At 32.0% G+C, this 19,655-nt stretch overlaps 1 protein-coding gene and 1 long non-coding RNA gene across 2 annotated transcripts in view; both read left to right on the top strand.

Annotated features, from left to right (window-relative positions):
- The window catches only part of LOC135137605 (cholecystokinin receptor type A-like), a 389,560-nt gene that overhangs the window by 107,869 nt on the left and 262,036 nt on the right, over window positions 1-19,655 (top strand). The gene's annotated exons all lie outside the window — the stretch shown is intronic.
- LOC135137690 (uncharacterized) lies at window positions 17,258-19,529 on the top strand. Its single transcript, XR_010281908.1, has 4 exons — window positions 17,258-17,428; window positions 17,485-17,687; window positions 19,224-19,374; window positions 19,423-19,529. It is a non-coding gene; the product is annotated as an uncharacterized LOC135137690 (long non-coding RNA).

Genomic DNA, 19,655 nt, shown 5'->3' with positions numbered 1-19,655 from the left:
CGAGAGCCAAACAGAGAAACTGTAAACAAAACGACCGTCGGTTTTATTGCTTCGACTTCCGCTTATTATATAAAACATTGGGTTTTATTTTAATTCTTGACGGTGAAATTCACAATTGGTTGATTATAAACATGTCTATTTCACATTCGCGGAATCAAGTGAACGCATAAAACAAATGCAGGTCTGTAATGTTAAAGTCGATGTAAATAAGCGTGCTACCCTTATGTTTCAACCGGGTTTTTGCTTTAACAAATTTTGTGTCTACCAAATTGGGTTGGTTGGGGTGTAATACTAATAATAAGTGTTGCCTTTAATTTAATCAATAAAATAAATTGACTTCATTAATTTTTTTGAACCACCTCTTAAGAAAATCTAAAAAATATGAATGGAATGATAAATCACAAGTACAAACTCATCATATTTTTTGCATTTTAGATAGGATTTATTCAGCAAAATTTAAGGGTGACGTCATCAATTTTTTTAGGAGGGATGAACAAATACATTTTGAACAAAAGTTTACCATGCTTATAATAACTTTAAAATATTCCCAAGATTTCAAAGCATTCGGTTTTGTAATTCCTGATTAAATCGATAAAATAAATTCACGCCTTCATTAATTTTTTTGAGTCACCCTGCATATGCAAATCCAAAAATATGAATGGAATGATAAATCACAAGTACAGACTCATCATATTTTGTACATTGTAGATACGATTTATTCGGAAAACTTTTGAGCTGACCTCATCAGTTTTTTGTAGAAGATAACCAAATATATTTTGACTAAAAATTTATTATGCTCTTTATAACCTTAAAACATCTGCAAGATTTCAAAGCATTCGGTTTTGTAGTTCCTGATTAAATCAATAAAATAAATTTACGCATTCATTAATTTTTTTGAGTCACCCTGTATATGCAAATCGAAAAAATTTGAATGGAATGATAAATCACAAGAAGAGACTCACCATATTTTGTACATTTTAGATAGGATTTTTTCAGCAAAATTTTGTGGTGACATCATAAATTTTTTAGGGGGGACGACCAAATACGTTTTGATCAAAAATTTACCATGCTTATAATTTTAAAATGTCTTCAAGATTTCGAAGCATTCGGTTTTGTAGTTCCTGAGTAAATCAGTAAAATAAATTTACGCTTTCATTTATTTTCTTGAATCACCCTGTATATGCAAATCCAAAAAATATGAATGGAGTGATAGATCACAAGTACAGACTGATCATATTTTGTACATTTTAGATATGATTTATTCGGCAAATTTTCGAGCTGACGTCATCAAGTTTTTGGAGGGGATAAGCAAATATATTTTGACTAAACATTTATTATGCCCTTTATAACCTTAAAACATCTGCAAGATGTCAGAGCATTCCGTTTTGTAGTTCCTGATTAAATCTATAAAATATATTTACGCATTCATTAATTTTTTTGAGTCACCCTGTATATGCAAATCCAAAAAATATGAATGGAGTGATAAATTACAAGTACAGACTCATCATATTTTTACAGTTTGGATAGGATTTATTCGGCAAACTTTGGAGCTGACGTCATCAATTTTTTGGAGGGGATAAGCAAATATATTTTGACTAAACATTTATTATGCTCTTTATGACCTTAAAACATCTGCAAGATTTCAGAGCATTCGGTTTTGTAGTTCCTGATTAAATCAATAAAATATATTTACGCATTCATTAATTTTTTTGAGTCACCCTGTATATGCAAATCCAAAAAATATGAATGGAGTGATAGATCACAAGTACAGACTCATCATATTTTGTACATTTTAGATATGATTTATTCCACAAACTTTTGAGCTGACGTCATCAAGTTTTTGGAGGGGATAAGCAAATATTTTTTGACTAAAGATTTATGATGCTCTTTATAGCCTTAAAACATCTGCAACATTTCAAAGCATTCGGTTTTCTAGTTCCTGATTAAATCAATAAAATATATTTACGCATTCATTAATTTTTTTGAGTCACCCTGTATATGCAAATCCAAAAAATATGAATGGAGTGATAGATCACAAGTACAGACTCATCATATTTTGTACATTTTAGATATGATTTATTCCACAAACTTTTGAGCTGACGTCATCAGTTTTTTGTAGAAGATAACCAAATATATTTTGACTAAACATTTATTATGCTCTTTATGACCTTAAAACATCTGCAAGATTTCAGAGCATTCGGTTTTGTAGTTCCTGATTAAATCAATAAAATAAATTGACGCATTCATTAATTTTTTTGAGTCACCCTGTATATGCAAATCCAAAAAATATGAATGGTGTGATATATCAGAAGTACAGACGCATCATATTTTGTACATTTTAAATAGAATTTATTCGGCAAACTTTCGAGCTGACGTCATCAATTTTTTGGAGGGGATAAGCAAATATATTTTGACTAAACATTTATGATGCTCTTTATAGCCTTAAAACATCTGCAACATTTCAAAGCATTCTGGTTAGCAGATTAAAAATTTAATTTCAAAATGTTGTTTTATAATTTTGATTTTTTTTTCAAAAATCTGGACGTTTCGGGTGAAAAGTCGATTCAGAGTTGTAAACTACATGTGTAGGACTATGTTATTTTATACAATTGAAAACCCATTTACTATGTACAATTTTGAAGTGACGTTATCGCATTAGTGGTGGGGATGATTAGACAAATTTTGGTTAGCGTTTTACCATCTACATGATAATCCTAATATAAGTACAAAATTTCACAACAATCGGTCCATTACTTTCGGAGATTATCTGTCTAATAAAAATCCGGGACGGCAGACAGACGGACAGACGGACAGACGGACAGACGGAGGGACAGATGGACAGACGGACAGACAGACGGACAGACGGAAATGGGAGACCTATTTCTTCGTATTCTAGAGGTCATGAAAGATCGAAAAAACGTAAAAGTAGAGAGTAGGCCGACGGACTCGATTACAATACTTCCTTTGCTTACGCTCGGGAAGTAAAATGAACTTTCCAAACCCATTAATCCACTTCCTGAAGATATCAACAACACACCACCAAATACATTACTGACTGACACATCTGTCACCAATTTGTCAAAAACAACATCTCAAAATCAGATCCCAATTATACCACAAAATAGTAACAGTAGTCTATCAAATACACCACAGACACCGACTGACACATTTACTAAAGATTTATTAAACAAAACACCTCAAAATAAGATCACAACCATAACACAAATTACCAACACACTATCCAACAGATCTCCGACATTAACTGACAAATCATTTAACAATTTATCAAGAACAATCCAAAACCAAATTAACATCTCAGATAATCTACCAAACACGTACTACAACACCGAAGACAAGAAGACACATTAATCAAAACTGTAAACAAAAATTTTAAATTTCAGATTAATTTTCAAAATGAAATTGAAGACCAATTTAATTTAACTTTCGAAACATGTTCTAAATTATAACCAAATGATAGATATTCACTTCCCCGCCAGTGTTATTCTAAAAAGTTTCTGGCAATTGTAGAAATAATGAATTCCTTCATTTTACCAAAATATCTCACAAACTGGATCTCTTTTGAAAAACTTCATACAATTATCCACTGTGCAACTTTAACTTGTATTCAAATTAACACATGTAAAGATAACCTAATAAATACAAACAGCAATCATATACCCTCCATCCCTCATTGGGAAACACGGTTAAATTATAAAATTAATAACATTAGAAAACAACCAGGTCAAATAACCCACTACCTTAGAGGTGTTAAAACACCACATATCAAGACATGTATGCATTCGATACTGACCAACAATAATTTTCATCAAACTGATTACGATGAGTACACAGTGTTGGGCAGTATCTAGACACATTTTTGGGTATCTAGTATCTGTATCTAGATACAGTCGAAATTAAACACAAAGTATCTGTATCTAGATACAAAATTAATATCGCAGATACAGATACATTTTTTTTATTTCAATTTTTTTCAGTAGCTATTAGTTGAGTTATACTAGTAGTAATTTTGATACTTCATGTTGGTGATTTTGGTCACATAAACAAGGTATGTTATTATTTTTAGAAAATAAGAATTGCGTGTTACATAATGATTAATTTTTTCAATTAGCACAAATTAGTTCTGTAATCGACTAATCGAATGTTCAGTACATACATTTCTCTTCCATAAATCGCATATTTGTTACTGTTTTATACCTTTATTTTTCAGACAAATGTAGCATCTTTTCCTGTTGCCACATGTGTCATTTCTTCACTTTTTCATTGTTGGACCTAGCGCGAGGCGGGCTTGTCAGGTCCGTTTTGCCTTATAATGTGCCGATTATGTTTAAATGTAAATCTTGGACAATAAAATTAATATTTTTACAACCCTCGGTAGAATAATTTTTCGTGATATATTCTCAGAAATCGTAAAACGAGTTTAAAATAAAATGAGTTTCAATAAAAATCTGAAAATTTAAAGTTGCACTCTGGTGATTCCGGCCTGCCAGGCAGCCTTTGATCCTATAAGGGGTTTAGATACCTTTCTAAGAAATTGTACTTATTTTGCCTTATTAAACAGAACCAGCAATTATTCCTAAAATGTATATACCAGCCGCACCGGGATAGACGATTACCGATGGAGTTATAATGATTTTAAAATTGGTTCTTTTGCCACGTTTAACAACTAAACAGCTCATTCATTATCACAATAACTAGTAATAAAACTTTCAGTTAATATTTTTCTCGCCCATGACCATGTTTAATTACCATTTCAGTTAGATTGCACAAAGATATGGCTCTGTTGTTTTTGTAATAATTTGATAAAATTCCATTTGACAACAATGTTTGCCTGATATAAAGCGAAGGAGGATTTCAGTCAGCATCGTTACTAAGAAATCAGAAAGTAAGCTGGACGTATTCACGCATTAGGGATGTGCAGTGTTGCCAATTTTAGTTTTATAAAATTACGTTTTTTTCGTAATGTACATCATAAAGATTTTTTTAATTATGTTTTTGGGACTCCCGAAACACCCTTGTATAACGTACTGAAGAGTTAATCCGCCATTTTCCAGACAGGCGGTATAGCAAAAGACTTAAGATACAATCACATCTCAGAAAAATTCATAACACTAAATTTTTAAACAACGAAAAACTATTCTATCAACATTTAACTAATTCAAGCAAAACTCAATTATCCGGTGAACTTCCAAGTTCACAGGAAGTAACAACATTTTGGTTAAAACTTTGGTCTCAAGAATTTGAATTCAACCAATCTGTCAAATGGATTCCTCATATATCCCATAAACTATCTACAGTTACACCAATGAATGACCATCAGATAACACTTGCCGAATTAATAAATACCATCAATAAGATACACAACTGAAAATCACCAGGACCAGACAAAATCCGTAATTTTGGGATAAAAAATTTAAATTGTGTACATAGTCATTTACTACATCACTTAAATCAGTTCCTTCTTGACCCATCCTCCTTTCCAACATTCTTATGTCATGGTGTAACATACTTAAAACCTAAAGATAACGACACAAAAAATCCATCAAAATACAGACCTATCACATGTTTACCGACAATCTATCAAATATTAACCTCATGCATCACACAAAAAATATATCAACACTGTTTTAACTCTGATATTATTAATGAAGAACAGAAAGGATGTATTTAAGGATCCTTTCGTTGCAAAGAGCAATTAATCATAGATTCCATCATCTGTGAACAAGCTAGAAAAGAAAACCGAAACATATATACTGCCTTTATTGATTATTATAAGAAAGCTTACGATTCTGTCCCTCATTCCTGGCTATGCAAAATTCTGGAATTATACAACTTGATACAAAAATCTGCACTTTTCTCAAATGTTCCATGGAATTTTGGACGACCACCCTCCAAATAACCTTAAATGAACAAACAATTCAGTCAGATCCAATAATGATCCGAAGAGGAATTTTTCAAGGCGATTCTCTTAGCCCGTTATGGTTCTGCTTAGCAATAAATCCCCTCTACGATGTCCTGAACAGCTGCAATTATGAGTTCAATATAAGAATTAACAATCAAAGAGAAAACAGAATAAGTCACTTGCTGTATATGGATGACATAAAAATATATGCAAGTACACAAAATCAGTTAACAAACCTATTAAATCTGACTGAACAGTTTTCCGGTGATATTGGTATGTGTTTTGGTATTGACAAATGTAAGACCCAAGCAATCAGAAAAGGCGTCCAACCCCAAGTACCACATATAACCCAGAATAACGAAATAATCGAAGCCCAAGAACGAAATGATACATACAAATATCTGGGTTTCTGTCAATCCTCCCACATCAATCATACCAAAACGAAGACACAGTTGAAAGATCAATACCTAGTGAGATTAAAATTAATATTGAAGACGCAGTTAAATGGAAAAAAAATTAATGAAAGCAGTAAATACATTCTGCGTTCCACTGCTAACATATTTTTTTGGAGTGATTAAATGGTCCAAAACTGATCTTAAAAATTTAAACATCGCAACAAGGAAAATCTTCACACAGTATAGAAGGCATCATCCAAAAGTGTTCATTGAAATATTCTCATTACCAAGACAGAATGTAGGAAGGGGTTTCCAAAAACCTAGAAAACTTATATCAGAGACAAATCTCAGATCTAAAGAAGTATTTCTTGAAACGAGCAGAAAGAAATGAAATGTTTCGCACCATCATAAGGGCAGATTTGAACCACACACCCTTAAATCTGTCGAACACTGAAGAAATCCACACCCCCCACACAATAGACAAAATAATAAGTGGACTAAAACAAAAACAACTACATGGAAAATTCTACGAAGACTTAGAAGAAACTCATATCAACAAGAAGATGTCATTGATTTAGTTAAAAAAAATCAAGTTTGTATGCCGAGACAGAAGGATTTGTGTTTACTATTCAAGACCAAGTAGTCAATACCAAGAATTACAGAAAATACATCATCAAAGATCCGAATATAAGAAACGACTGCTGTCGCCTATGCAAAACAAAACCCGAAACGATGCAACACATAATCTCCTCCTGCAGCATCCTGGCACAAACTGACTACAAAGCTAGACACGACAACGCAGCCAAAATCATTCACAAAGAATTAGCAACACTTATGAACTTAATCGAAGATACGACACCCTATTACACTTACATTCCATCTCCGTTCCTTGAAAATAACAAATACAAATTATACTGGGATCACCCAATAATACTTACAGACTTAAACATTACAGCTAACAGACCAGACATCATACTTATCAAAAAACACACGAACGAAGCCATTCTCATTGACATTGCTATTCCTAACACAAACAACATTATTCAAACATACCAAACCAAGATTTCAAAATATCTACAATTATCGATAGCAATGAAATCCATGTTGAATCTTAAAAAAAATTCAATTCTACCCCTAGTTATCTCTAATATAGGTGTAGTCCCAAATACATTTTTTACATTTGAATGAATCAATAATAATTGTCAAAATTCTAAAAGCTGTTTTGTTAGGAACATGTCATATTGTTCGTAAGTTTCTCGAACAGTCTGATCATGTCAGTCAGATTAGATTAGCACCAATAAGTCAGAGTAGTGTAAGTCACTTACCAAGTGGTGCGCGGATAAATGATCGGTAGTTACGCTAGACTTTTGGGGATGGGGTGAGATTAGAGAATAATAGCAGACTAATTTGTATGCTATAATTCTAGGATCTGGAAAGTTATTTTGTTAATTTAATCAATGCATATCATTACTTGGTCTTAATACCCGTAATGATAGAAGTCTTGCCTGAATGCCGGTCATTTCCGGGTCAGTAGTGGGTCTTAAAAATAATAATAATAATGATTACACTGTTTCATATCATAAAAGTTCATTAGATGTTTAGACTAGAAAGATGCTTAGAATTGGAGCGACTAGATATGGACCGGACAAACTCGGGGACGTCAAAATCACCAAGAAACAATATTTCAGATCCGAAAAGACAGTTTAAAGATAGTAGATAGTCGACGAATACATCATAAAGTGTGCTATCACAGGAAGGAGTGATAGCACACTTTTATTAATGTACTTATTTCTGAGACACAGGGTGTCTCAGAAATAAGGACAATAATTTTATTCAGTTATAGAGCTCATTGAACTCAACAACTTTTTTTAATAGAGTTTTGCCAAGAACTTTTTAATTATCAAGTTAAAAATTGTTAAAGTTTTATCCGAATTAAGGTTACCCGGCCATGGATCCTCAGTCACCCATGGACACTAATAATTATTATAATTAATAATTTATGGTCAAAAACAGTTACTAGGATACGTATTTTCCTAATCTTGTCAATGTGACAAACATTTAGAGAGAAATTGAAAATCCTGCTCCCTAATGGCGTACAGAATTTCATCGGCCCAAATGTGGGTGTTGATTACACCTTTCCTCGTGTAACCGACGTCATCAGTTGATGGTATAAGAGATACAATATTTGCTTGTTCGTTTATTTTTCTATTAACCCACTCACAAAAGTTTTGCCTACGTGGTAAGTCTGTTAGTTTCAATAACTGAATTTTCTGGTCCTGAAAGGGGTACATTTGTTCTCTGAGTATCCTTCGAATACTACTCTCCGATACATCACACTAGACAGTGATGCGTGCTAGTGCCCGGTCGAGCTTCGACACTCTTCAAAACAGCCTCTTCAATATTAGCAGTTCTATTATTACGTAACTTACCCCGATCCTGAGGTGCAGGTTTAAAAGATCCATTTCGTCTATAAATTAGAAATTTGTGCCAAACAAACTTTAAAGAGACAACGTTTAATAACATACACTTGACATAAAAATGATTGTCAGTGTCAAAAAATGGTAGATAAAAAAGTTGTTCCGTTTCACGAGTTCTGTTACTGGTTAAAATTAATGTACTTATTTCTGAAACACCCTGTATATATGAGTAATACAAATAGCGTGTGAGAATGGGAAACAAGCTTTACTAGTAAAAAATCTATTAAGGGTGATGTATATCCGTTGCTATCACAGCGATCAAATTTTATCATTTCAGGATTTAGTCTCTGGTCGATAGCTAGTAATACACCTTCACCTCTTTTAAGACATGTAGTGTCATTATTTCGGTCTATCCTAAAGATATTGTATTTATTAAAGTTGAAAAATCCGCATTATTTATATTGCTTTTAAGCCAGGTTTCCGTTAGACCACTGATATCGTAGTGTATAAGACCTGAGCAAGTAGAATAGAATTCTGTTATTTTAGTGCATAACACTCTCGTGTTTTGATAGTAGCATAATATTTGAGAAGATTTCTGTGTGGAAATATTATTAGAATATATGAGCATTTGGATTTTGATGTTATGCTATGTCACCTTTTTTATGAACAGGTGTAATACGTGTATGCTTCCATATTTCAGGAAAAGCTTCTGTAGCAATTGATAAATTAATAATGACAGTAAGAGGGTATGCTAACAACTTAAAACTTGATGACAGTTTTTTTTTAATTCCACAATTGTTTATTTACAGTGTTGTCATATTAACTGCCGCCAACTACATAATTTGGATTCCAAATATATTTACATTTGATGAAGGAAATTAAAGAATACAAGCAGGTATAAGAGAAAATTTTATATTATACACGTGAAAAAAATGACAGAATAGGCTCGTGACTCATTCACCTATACTGGCTTATTTTTGTCACTTGTATAACACATAACAATTATTTATCATACTACTGAAAGCGATAGGTTTTGCATACTTTGCTTTGGGTCAGTCAGTGTTATCAATTATCATATGATATCTACTTATGCTTGAGAAATTACCACCAATTAATTGTTATTTACATAAAGTATTTATTTTACAAGGGCAGTATATGGTCGCATGAGAGTTGCTGTTGGCAAGTCAGTTAGCAGTCAAAAAATATTATCTCCACGCCATTTTGGAAACTCTCTAAGTATTAAGAACGATTCAATTTCTTAGCTGTAGTAGGTATTGTAATATTCCTATTACGACAACAAAAATAATACTGCAACTTCTGAGATAATCGTAAAATTTCGTAGTGCCCTATTTTTCAGGAGAAGTCGTTAAATAAAATCAAAAATATAAGGAAGGATCATTATTATGTTCTATGTATAGGAACGAGCACACATACTGTAATTTGAAGTGATCTTTATTTAGAGAAATGTAATTTGATCATCTTTTCATTAGTACACATAGTTTAAACTAGTTTTAAAACACATTTAGGTATCCAATGTTTGCACATAATGGCTTATCTTCATTTCACGGTAGGTCAAGTAGTATTACTTATTATCTACTGCTGATTTAAACAGTAGGTACGTACCTAACTGTCATGACCAGCTGCTTCATAAAATATAAGAAAGAACTTGTTGCTATTTCTTTCATTATGGAGTTTCACAGTGATAAAAGCATAACTTTAACAAAATACGTGCCTTGTCCGTTGTAAGTGTCTTTCACTTTTTCTTCGTCCGTCCTCTTAATAAACCAAATAAGGTGAAAAGTGTACTAAAACTTACGCGATTTGTGCAATGACATAATTTCTGCTTATGCGAATAACACGTTAGTCTAATTGCAAAACTTTCACTGTAAGTCTATAGAAGCTAATTGTATTTACACACAAATCCCCGTTGAATAAGCTTTTAGACTTATCCCTAAATTTTCGTGGTTTCTATTATCCGCACTCCGCTCAGCTGTTAAAATGCTCTGTGTATATGTTATTTATTGCTCCTAAAATTGCCTTTAAATTCCAGCTAGATAAATTCATTATTACTCCACCAATTTTCACCAATGAATGTTTCCTTTTCGTGAAGGAATGTGTGTTCCAATGAAATTTTGAATTGCTACTTAACAAGTAGGAACTAAAACAATGTTCAGTAAGCACGAAAGGATATTCAAATATTTTATGTTACCGGTTACTGAAAGGAAGTGATTTAAATTCTGTGTACGCTTTGGGGAGAATACTTGAGGTTAGGAGGATAAAGAAACTGCCGGCAGCAATAACGTTATTAACAAGGGCGTCTACCTTTACGTCTTTATTATAATCTCGGTATGTTAAAATACAGTTTTAAGAGCAACTGTGTTTTTTAAAGTATTGCATACTCGTACACAAATATGTATAATACTTTTAAGTCTTGAAAAAGATCCATTATTGTTTAGTGGCAAATGTGGATTCTATTTATAACTTCCCAGTAAACACAGTTGTGATGTTAACGTGTCAGGTACGTACTCACAAAAGAACAATAAGTACATCGCATGATTATGTCTTAACGATATACCTGGAACGTAAGCTATATAACATCACAATGGAGTACTCATGCTATGTAACAAACACGTAATGTTGACTACATTTACTAGATATCTCATTATTATGTCGCAGCGATATAGCTTGCATATAAGCATTTAACACTAGGAGGACGGCGTTTAACGCATACCTCTACGGACGGCTTGCGGTCATTTGACCGCTGTACGTTTTTTTCAGTAAAACATGGTCAATAGCGTAAATACTTTATTAGTATTAATTAAATAACTAAATTACAATAACATAAACATTAGAAAGTGGAAATCATAAATGAAACTTATGATTCAAAGCAATTTGCATACAAGAAATTTGTAACTTTATTTCATTTTCCGCATAAATTGTTTTTGCATCTATCACGCGTTCGGTTTTCTTTTTTGCGGCATTTATTTGCATGGCATTGTTTTCTTTTTCCTGTAAACTTTTTCTTCAGCAGTAGATCATTTTTATTAGTTTGACCTGACCTGACCCAACATCACTTGCTGCGAGTTCTTTTCACAATTTCAAGAGGAATTTTCGTCTGCTTATTTTCTTCTTTATCACTTCCTGATATAAAATCCATGCATTTATTACAGCCAAGTCTAAAATGTTATAAATAACTTGCCCTTGATCCCGCTTTGGACAAATTTTTTCTAGCCACTTGATCCACCGTATCGTCGCCATATTTTGTAAAGTTGCAATAAGCTATGGTGTCCAGAAGCTTTTTTCGATTATCTTGAATTATTATATCAGGATGCATAGTGCTCAAAAGCAGAACATTTTTGTTTTTTACCCTTGATATACAGTCGGCGTGGTAGTATTATACTTCAGAGCTTTTGTGCACATATACATTACTACTATTCATCTTGAGGCGAATTATTCAATTCTTCGAGTAATTCCAAATCTGTCATTTATTTTCTCACCGAATGTTGCGACATTTTCAAATCAAAAATCACCAAGAAAAAGCACACCCTTCACGAAAAGAACAAGATCCAAACCAAAGAATGTAATCAAGTGCAATGCCAAAATAAATTAAGTTACCACGAAAATTACCAACCATCTTAGTGGAAATTATGTCCAGATGTTGACAGGATGGGGTATCAGGTAATTTTAATTTTTTCGAGAATTTTTGAAGCGATTTTATTGCAGCGGTCAAATGACCGCACTCCGTCTTTCTAGGAAGACATATCCCCACACAGGTGACGAACGGTCCTATTGAATTGAGATTTTTTCCACATACAATCAAGAACAAATAAATAATTGTCACGAAGGATAATAACGAAATATTTTATAAAACCAGAGATATCGAGAATAAAAAATTCAAAAGCGGTCAAATGACCGCCTCCGTCGTTCTAGTGTTAAACATCACACTGTGGTACTCCTGTTATGTAACTAACACCCAATGTTAACTGCATTTACTAGATATCTCATTATTGTGTCGCTGCGATATAGTTGGCAGGTAAGCCTTGTAACATCACAATAGAGTACTACGGTTATGTAACCAATAAGTAATGTTAACTGTAGTTACTAGATATCTGATTAATATATATATATACATGCTTCGGAATGTTATTAGTTAATTATGCAAAGTGTTTTTCAGTTGATTTTACAAAATGGCATGTTAAATCGAAAATTAACGTTTCTGACAGGGCAACAGCAAAAAACATTTAAAAACATACATATCGAGTATTATATAGCTCTATTTTATATTTATTATTTACGTTTGTGTTGCAAGTAAATAGTATATTCATAACAAAAGATGCTGAGTCTTAAAAAAAGAAATTTCTTCCCTGTCTTAAATCTTGCACAAGCGAGATGACGCCAATAGTGAGTTGCTCTTAATTTTTTTTTTCATATTACATTTCCTGTAATTATATTTATTTATAATTTTATTTTTATAAGTGCATAACGACCTGCGCTTTATAAAACAGAACAAGAGACTTAATGCACATAGTTTATGATCAGAATTAAAAAATGTACCATCTAACAGGTAATACGAATTAAGACTAGTAATGAGACATTATTTTTTATCCTCTGCCTATGCGTCACTGCCAAAAAGGAACAATTATACATATACAGAATTTTGAAATGACCTCGAAAAATAAAATGATATATTTCATTATTTTATTAATTCTAATGCAAAATATGTTGATCGGCAACAAAAGCAACAAAAAGAAAAAAATCGAAATTAAAAACCAATCTATTTCAAGGTCAGCTATATCGTTCTTAAATAAAAATGAATTAAATAATTTCTTCACTTTGATCGTAAGGAAAATAAATAATAATTTGAATACAAAACAATAATTGATCATCGAGTTTTGTGTATTGACTTTCGCACTCAGTTATAGGTATATCTGTTTAACATTAAATTTTCAAAAGTTTAGATTTTTCCAATGTAATCTTGGGCTCTAAAATAAACTGGTAATGTATAATGTATAATTATAATTGAGTATTTTTGTGGTTGATCTTTAAATTATTATTTATTCAAAAAATTCACTTAATTTCATATCCAATATGTAACTAACTGAAAACTGATAATAAAGCAGCAGATATGACGAAATAGTGTAGACTTTTTTTAATGTCGGTAATAGAGTGTATGTATAATAACTAGAGAGCGGAAAATATGCAGCAAAATTTTGGGAAATATGATCATATGACATGCATCAAATTTATGCAAATATGCAATAACTTTCTTAATATATGCAGAGATATGCAGTTGCACATGCTCAAAAAATTAAAAAAAGCGTAATAACCGAACTAAATTTATTTACAAATTGCAAAAACACCTTAACTTTTATTACAAAAAATACATAAATCACATTGCAAAGTGTTTAATTAGATCTCACTGACAAATAAATGACATTTTTAAGATAATATTCTTATACTCAAAAATAAATATAGGTAAACAGAACGAATTAAAAAATAGTAGTAATCGACTATTTAATTACTATTTTGGTAACAATTTATTTTTAAATATTTTTCGAAATATTCTAACAAAAATTTTTCCGGTGATTCTAAAGTATGTATTTGTAAATAAAAAAACTGCGTACTGCGTCCACAGATGTAAAAATACTTATCGGATTAGAGCAGGCACAACAAAACACAATTCCTTCTTGAATAATAAATTCAGGAAAAGGTTTAATTCATAAATTAATTTGAGTTATCTACATATTGACACACATCTCTATCGCTTTAAATACTTAAATGCAAACTCACGATGAAAAATAATAGGATAACGTCCCTTCGACCACCATAAAACATACCATTAATACACTTAAGTAACGAACAAAAATATTGAAATGAACGGTATTTCCAAAAGTAATTAGGACCCGAATTTACCTGGAAGGATGGCTTAACACCCAGTGGTTCCTCCAAACTACCATAAAACCCAAACCCAGTTATTTGAAGCTCAGGACAATATTTGCAATATGATTCATGAAGTTTCGTTTTTCTAGAAAAATGCCGATCGAATGGCATTTTTTTTTCAAAGTAGCACAAAAATTGATAAAAATGCAAAATATGCACCCGGTATGTGAAATATGCAGCAGAAGGCAAATATATGCAAATATGCAATTTTTTATAGCTGCATTCATTTTTAATTAGCATGATTCGTTCACATATTAAATATCAAGACGTATATGCAAAAAATAACGGATATGCAAATTTCATAAAATCCGCTCTCTAATAATAACCAATACCTGCGCCTAAATTAAGGAAAATTTCCAACTGCACAATCGCAATAGTCCCCCTTGTGTTCTTAATAGTACTTTTACACCTCTCCCCCCTCCCCCCCATTAAAGTGCAGTATGATTTTGTCGATTTTGTGAGAATACCTACAACATTAATAATAAATAAATAATAGCAAAACGCAAATTCAAAATAAATATATTGTAAAGATATAAACAAAAATCTAAAAAAGGCATAATACCGACACGATTAATACATACATATATCACTATTTAAAGGTACATCACAAAAGTTTGTGTGTTGTCTTCCCAAAACAGAAGACTAAAATAATTAATTAAGCCACAATCGAAAAAAATGTTCTGAATTTTATTATTATAATTCTTATTTTGTCATTTTTAAATAAAGACTTGCGTATTCTCATATTTTTAAGAAAATGGGGTGACACGTTCTTAATTGGATCAATAAAAAAATTGTGATGACGCCAATAATAATGTAAATAATACTTGTCATAGCACAAAAGAAAATTAGAAACAGCGCATTACCAATGCAAGAAAAAACCAACGTGATAAGAGCTGTGAAGGCAGTACGACTCCGCAAGTACGACTGATAACATTTTTGTTGTGCAATTTTTCGAAATCACTGAGACAAGTGTTATTGTTAAGCAGGTACGTGACAGAGCGAAAATAGCACATCTGGGGTTTCTTGAGGTTCCAACTTGACAAATAAAATCATAAAAATTCCTCGATTCTTTTCGGTGAAGGGATGAACCGGCGTCAGTAATAGTAACTTACGCTCGGGAAGTAAAAATATTAATAATGTGAAAAAGTTACTGCACAAATTGCAATTTCCAGCTGCACAAATGCATTTTTGAACTGCACAAAATGTGTAGAAGTGCACATTAATTTAGGCCCTGCCCAATACATCGGGTATGTTTCTGTTGTTGTCTTCGTTCGACACCACTGTATTTACAGTATTTAAGCAGGTATACGTTTCCGCCCCTAAAATCCCACGTACGGCATCTTTTGCCCAAGTAAATACAGCACCTGGAATGAAGACAGAAACAGAAATAGTTTTACAACACCTTATCAAAATTTAAAAAAAACCACTATGGTATTATTTGAAATTTATTGTTAAAGATTGTATGGTCAATTAGATGTGGGTCGTCGTATTCTTTAAAAAGTGACCTTCGTCAGTGAGTTCGTAATGCTTAATTAATAATTATATTCAGAGCGAAAAATACAACGGCTTTATTAGAAATACACCAAAGACAAGTTTTTTCATTGTAATAATTTCTAAGAATTATTTCTGTAAACTTGTTCACTTGAAATGTTATTTTGTAAGTACCTGCTTGGCAAATTATAAATAGAACATCTGTAAGGTGACCAGATTTCAAAAGTCCGAAACCGGAACATTAGTTTCCATTTCCATCGTAATCTGATATATAACTGCTTTGAAAATTTTTAGTTGTAATATACTAACAGTACTGACATCTGCTGACATTTAAAACAGTGCTGACAACCGTATCGATAAAAGTTTTGTTCCCAATTTTTCACAAAATAAAATTACTATTCATGAAAATTAGTGATTTATCCGCGGATTTATCTTTATTCTTATCAGATTTATAGAAATCGGAACATTCACGGAACGAATGTTTTAATCGGAACATTTATTGGACGAAATTTGAAATCGGAATTATTAGAGTATTGAAATCGGTACAGTTCCGATCAAATCGGAACGTCTGGTCACCTTAAACATCTGGGGTTAATATAGGGAAGACCCAACGACACAAACAAAGCCATAAAAATTCTTTGTCCATTGTCCCTGAAACGGGACAAGGTTTTGAAGAGTTCATTCGTCGAATTTTGATTTTATAACGACGTTTATAAAGCGATGATGGGTAGCAAAAAAACTAGAGAGTGGTTAATTTTGATTTTATTAAATTTATTTTATCTAGTGAAAAAATAACGCTCAACTTCTGCATTTACTATCCACCAGATGTTTGGGGGGTGCAGTCGGACCTTTGTTGGTTTGGTTTGTCTATGAGTCGGACGATCCCTTTTTTCCGTATTTATGGTTATTGCACTTCAGACTCACAGTGAAGCTGTCGAATTCCATTTGGCCATTTGGTTCACAACCACCGAACCTTTCTCTTGAATCCGTAAATCACTTCATTTTTAATGCAGTTTTGTGAAAATTGTGCCATTCAGTGTGGATTAAATTTACACTAGGTAAGTTAATATAATTCTAATGAAGTAATCATTTTAATTTTTACATGCTTCTGTTGTTTTTGATAACTGTACGTAAATAACAACAACAGTTTTTTCAGACAAGCTGGAAATACCACCATTAATCACTGAAGATACTCCCGCTGATTTTGAAGAACTTACGGTGATTGTTTTTGAAAGTGAGGCGCTTTGCCATAACATGTTGCAAAGGTATGTTACTGCAATTTTTTATGAACTAGGTGCTAATGAACATAATTTTACTCTAGACTTGAAACAAATACAAAAATATGTGCGAAACAAAAGAAATTCTAAAGGAAACGAGTGAACAAATCTCCAATATGAAAACGTCATCAAATGTGACAAATCAAAAAGAAAACAGTAATAGAAGATATGCCGCCAAGACCACAGGTAAACAAATTTTGAGGAATTAGAAGATTATCTCTGCCTACTACAACAAGCAGGCTTCTTTGTAAGTTAAAAAATACAATTAGTCCAGTCAAATTAGCGATCAACCTCGAAATGAGAGATAATAAGCTGAATTTTCGTATATACCTTCATTTTAGCGTTCTAAAAGTTGTCTCAAAAGTCTCATAAAATCTCGTGTCTGCGTCGTAAGTTATTCAAGGTCAAAGGTCAAGAAAAACATTATTTTGCGATTATCTCGGTTTCTATTGCTCTAATGATGTTAACACCTATTATCATAATTGTAGAGCACAAATTTGGGACAAATTTTATTTGAAACATTTTTTGATACACTTAATCGTTTTTGAGATAGCGGGCAGTGGGCGCGCAGCGTTCATCCATACATACTGTAATGCAATCAACCGTGAAAATATCTGTGAATGCTACCTTGAATTTTGAAAAATTTGTATTATTTATCAGTTAATACATTGCATTTAATAACATTTTGCATATTTGCAATACATTTATTTAATGATACTTACCTACTTTGTGTAATTAAAAACTCTTTAAATGACATATTTATTGTAGGTATATCTTAGGTTAGATTATTATATATCTTAAAGTTATTAAATACAATGTATTAGTTGATTAATAATACAAATTATTCAAAATTCAAGGTAGTATTGACAGATATTCACGGTTGATTGCATTACAGTACGTATGGACGAGCGCTGCGCGCTCACTGTCCTCTATCTCCAAAACGATTGAGCGCATGAAAAAATATTTCAAATAAAATTTGTCCCAAATTTTGTGCTCTACAATTATGATAATAATTGTTAACATCATTGGAGCAATAGAAACTGAGATAATTGCAAAAAACTGTTTTTCTTGACCTTTGACCTTGAATAACTTACGACGCAGACACGAGATTTTATTAGACTTTTGAGACAACTTTTAGAACGCCAAAATTAAGGCGTATACAAAAATTCAGCTTATTGTCTCTCATTCTGAGGTTGATCCCTTTTTTATGCTAAAATGACTGGACTAAATATATTTATATGTACTTACATATAACATAATTTTGGATATTATATACAGGTATATGCCTGTAATACTATAACACTTTTTAGGAACCTACTAAACATGACACATTTCGCTTAACACGTTACATACATAGTGGGTTGCAGAAAAGTCTTATAGTGAAGCACCCTGTATGTTATACATACGCAGTGACTTCCAAATAGATTCGGAAAAAAAAATCCTTTAATTGTCACACGGATTCAAAGTAATTAAATTGCTGCTCCAGTTTCAAGAAACAAATACGGAACAACTTGTTAAATGTAAATGATGCGGCAATGATTTATTCAGTTTCCATTGTGACTAAATTTTTTCTTTATTTTTGCTGTGTGTTGCTTAGATGAAAACAAATGACACTGAATGAGGTGTGGATCTTGATATTTTTCCCCTGAGTTAGGACTAGATAAAAGAAATTACTTAAAATTTTCTCTACTTCGTGGTCTTGTGGTTTTATTTTCCGAACTTAAATATTTCAGAGTTACTCGATATATACACATAAAAATATTTTCTTCTTTTCTTATTTCAGGAACTGCTATTGTCCCAGATAGGTGGTAATGGGAAAAAGAACAATGTGGAGCGTATATTAAAAAAAAAAATTCAGCGAATTTGCTGTAGCTTGTTTGTTCGGTAGGAAAATTCCAAAATGGTTGGGACAAAAACAATGAATATTATGAAAGGTATTTTTTTTGCAATAAATATAATTATTACAATTTTTATTTTTGAAGAAATTACAATGAAGACCCATTCCGCAATAGAAAAAGAAGTAGAACAACGCTGCTCAGAGTGGCTACGACATTCTAGTCAACGCCTGAAGAAAGAAAAAACAACGACAGTTTATAGTTTCTGTGTCTTTTTTTAAGTGTAAATTATATTGTATTATTTTCGAATTAGGAAATCATATATATATATATATATATTTATTTATATTATGAATTTATATTAATTTTTGTATTTTATT

This window comes from Zophobas morio, unplaced genomic scaffold (assembly GCF_036711695.1).
Source record: "Zophobas morio isolate AGI-343-1 ecotype UQ-CSIRO unplaced genomic scaffold, CSIRO_AGI_Zmor_V1 ptg000029l, whole genome shotgun sequence".
NCBI classification, from domain to species: domain Eukaryota; kingdom Metazoa; phylum Arthropoda; class Insecta; order Coleoptera; family Tenebrionidae; genus Zophobas; species Zophobas morio.
Note: the sequence above shows the minus strand (reverse complement) of the source record. Positions and strands in the feature narration are given on the sequence as shown.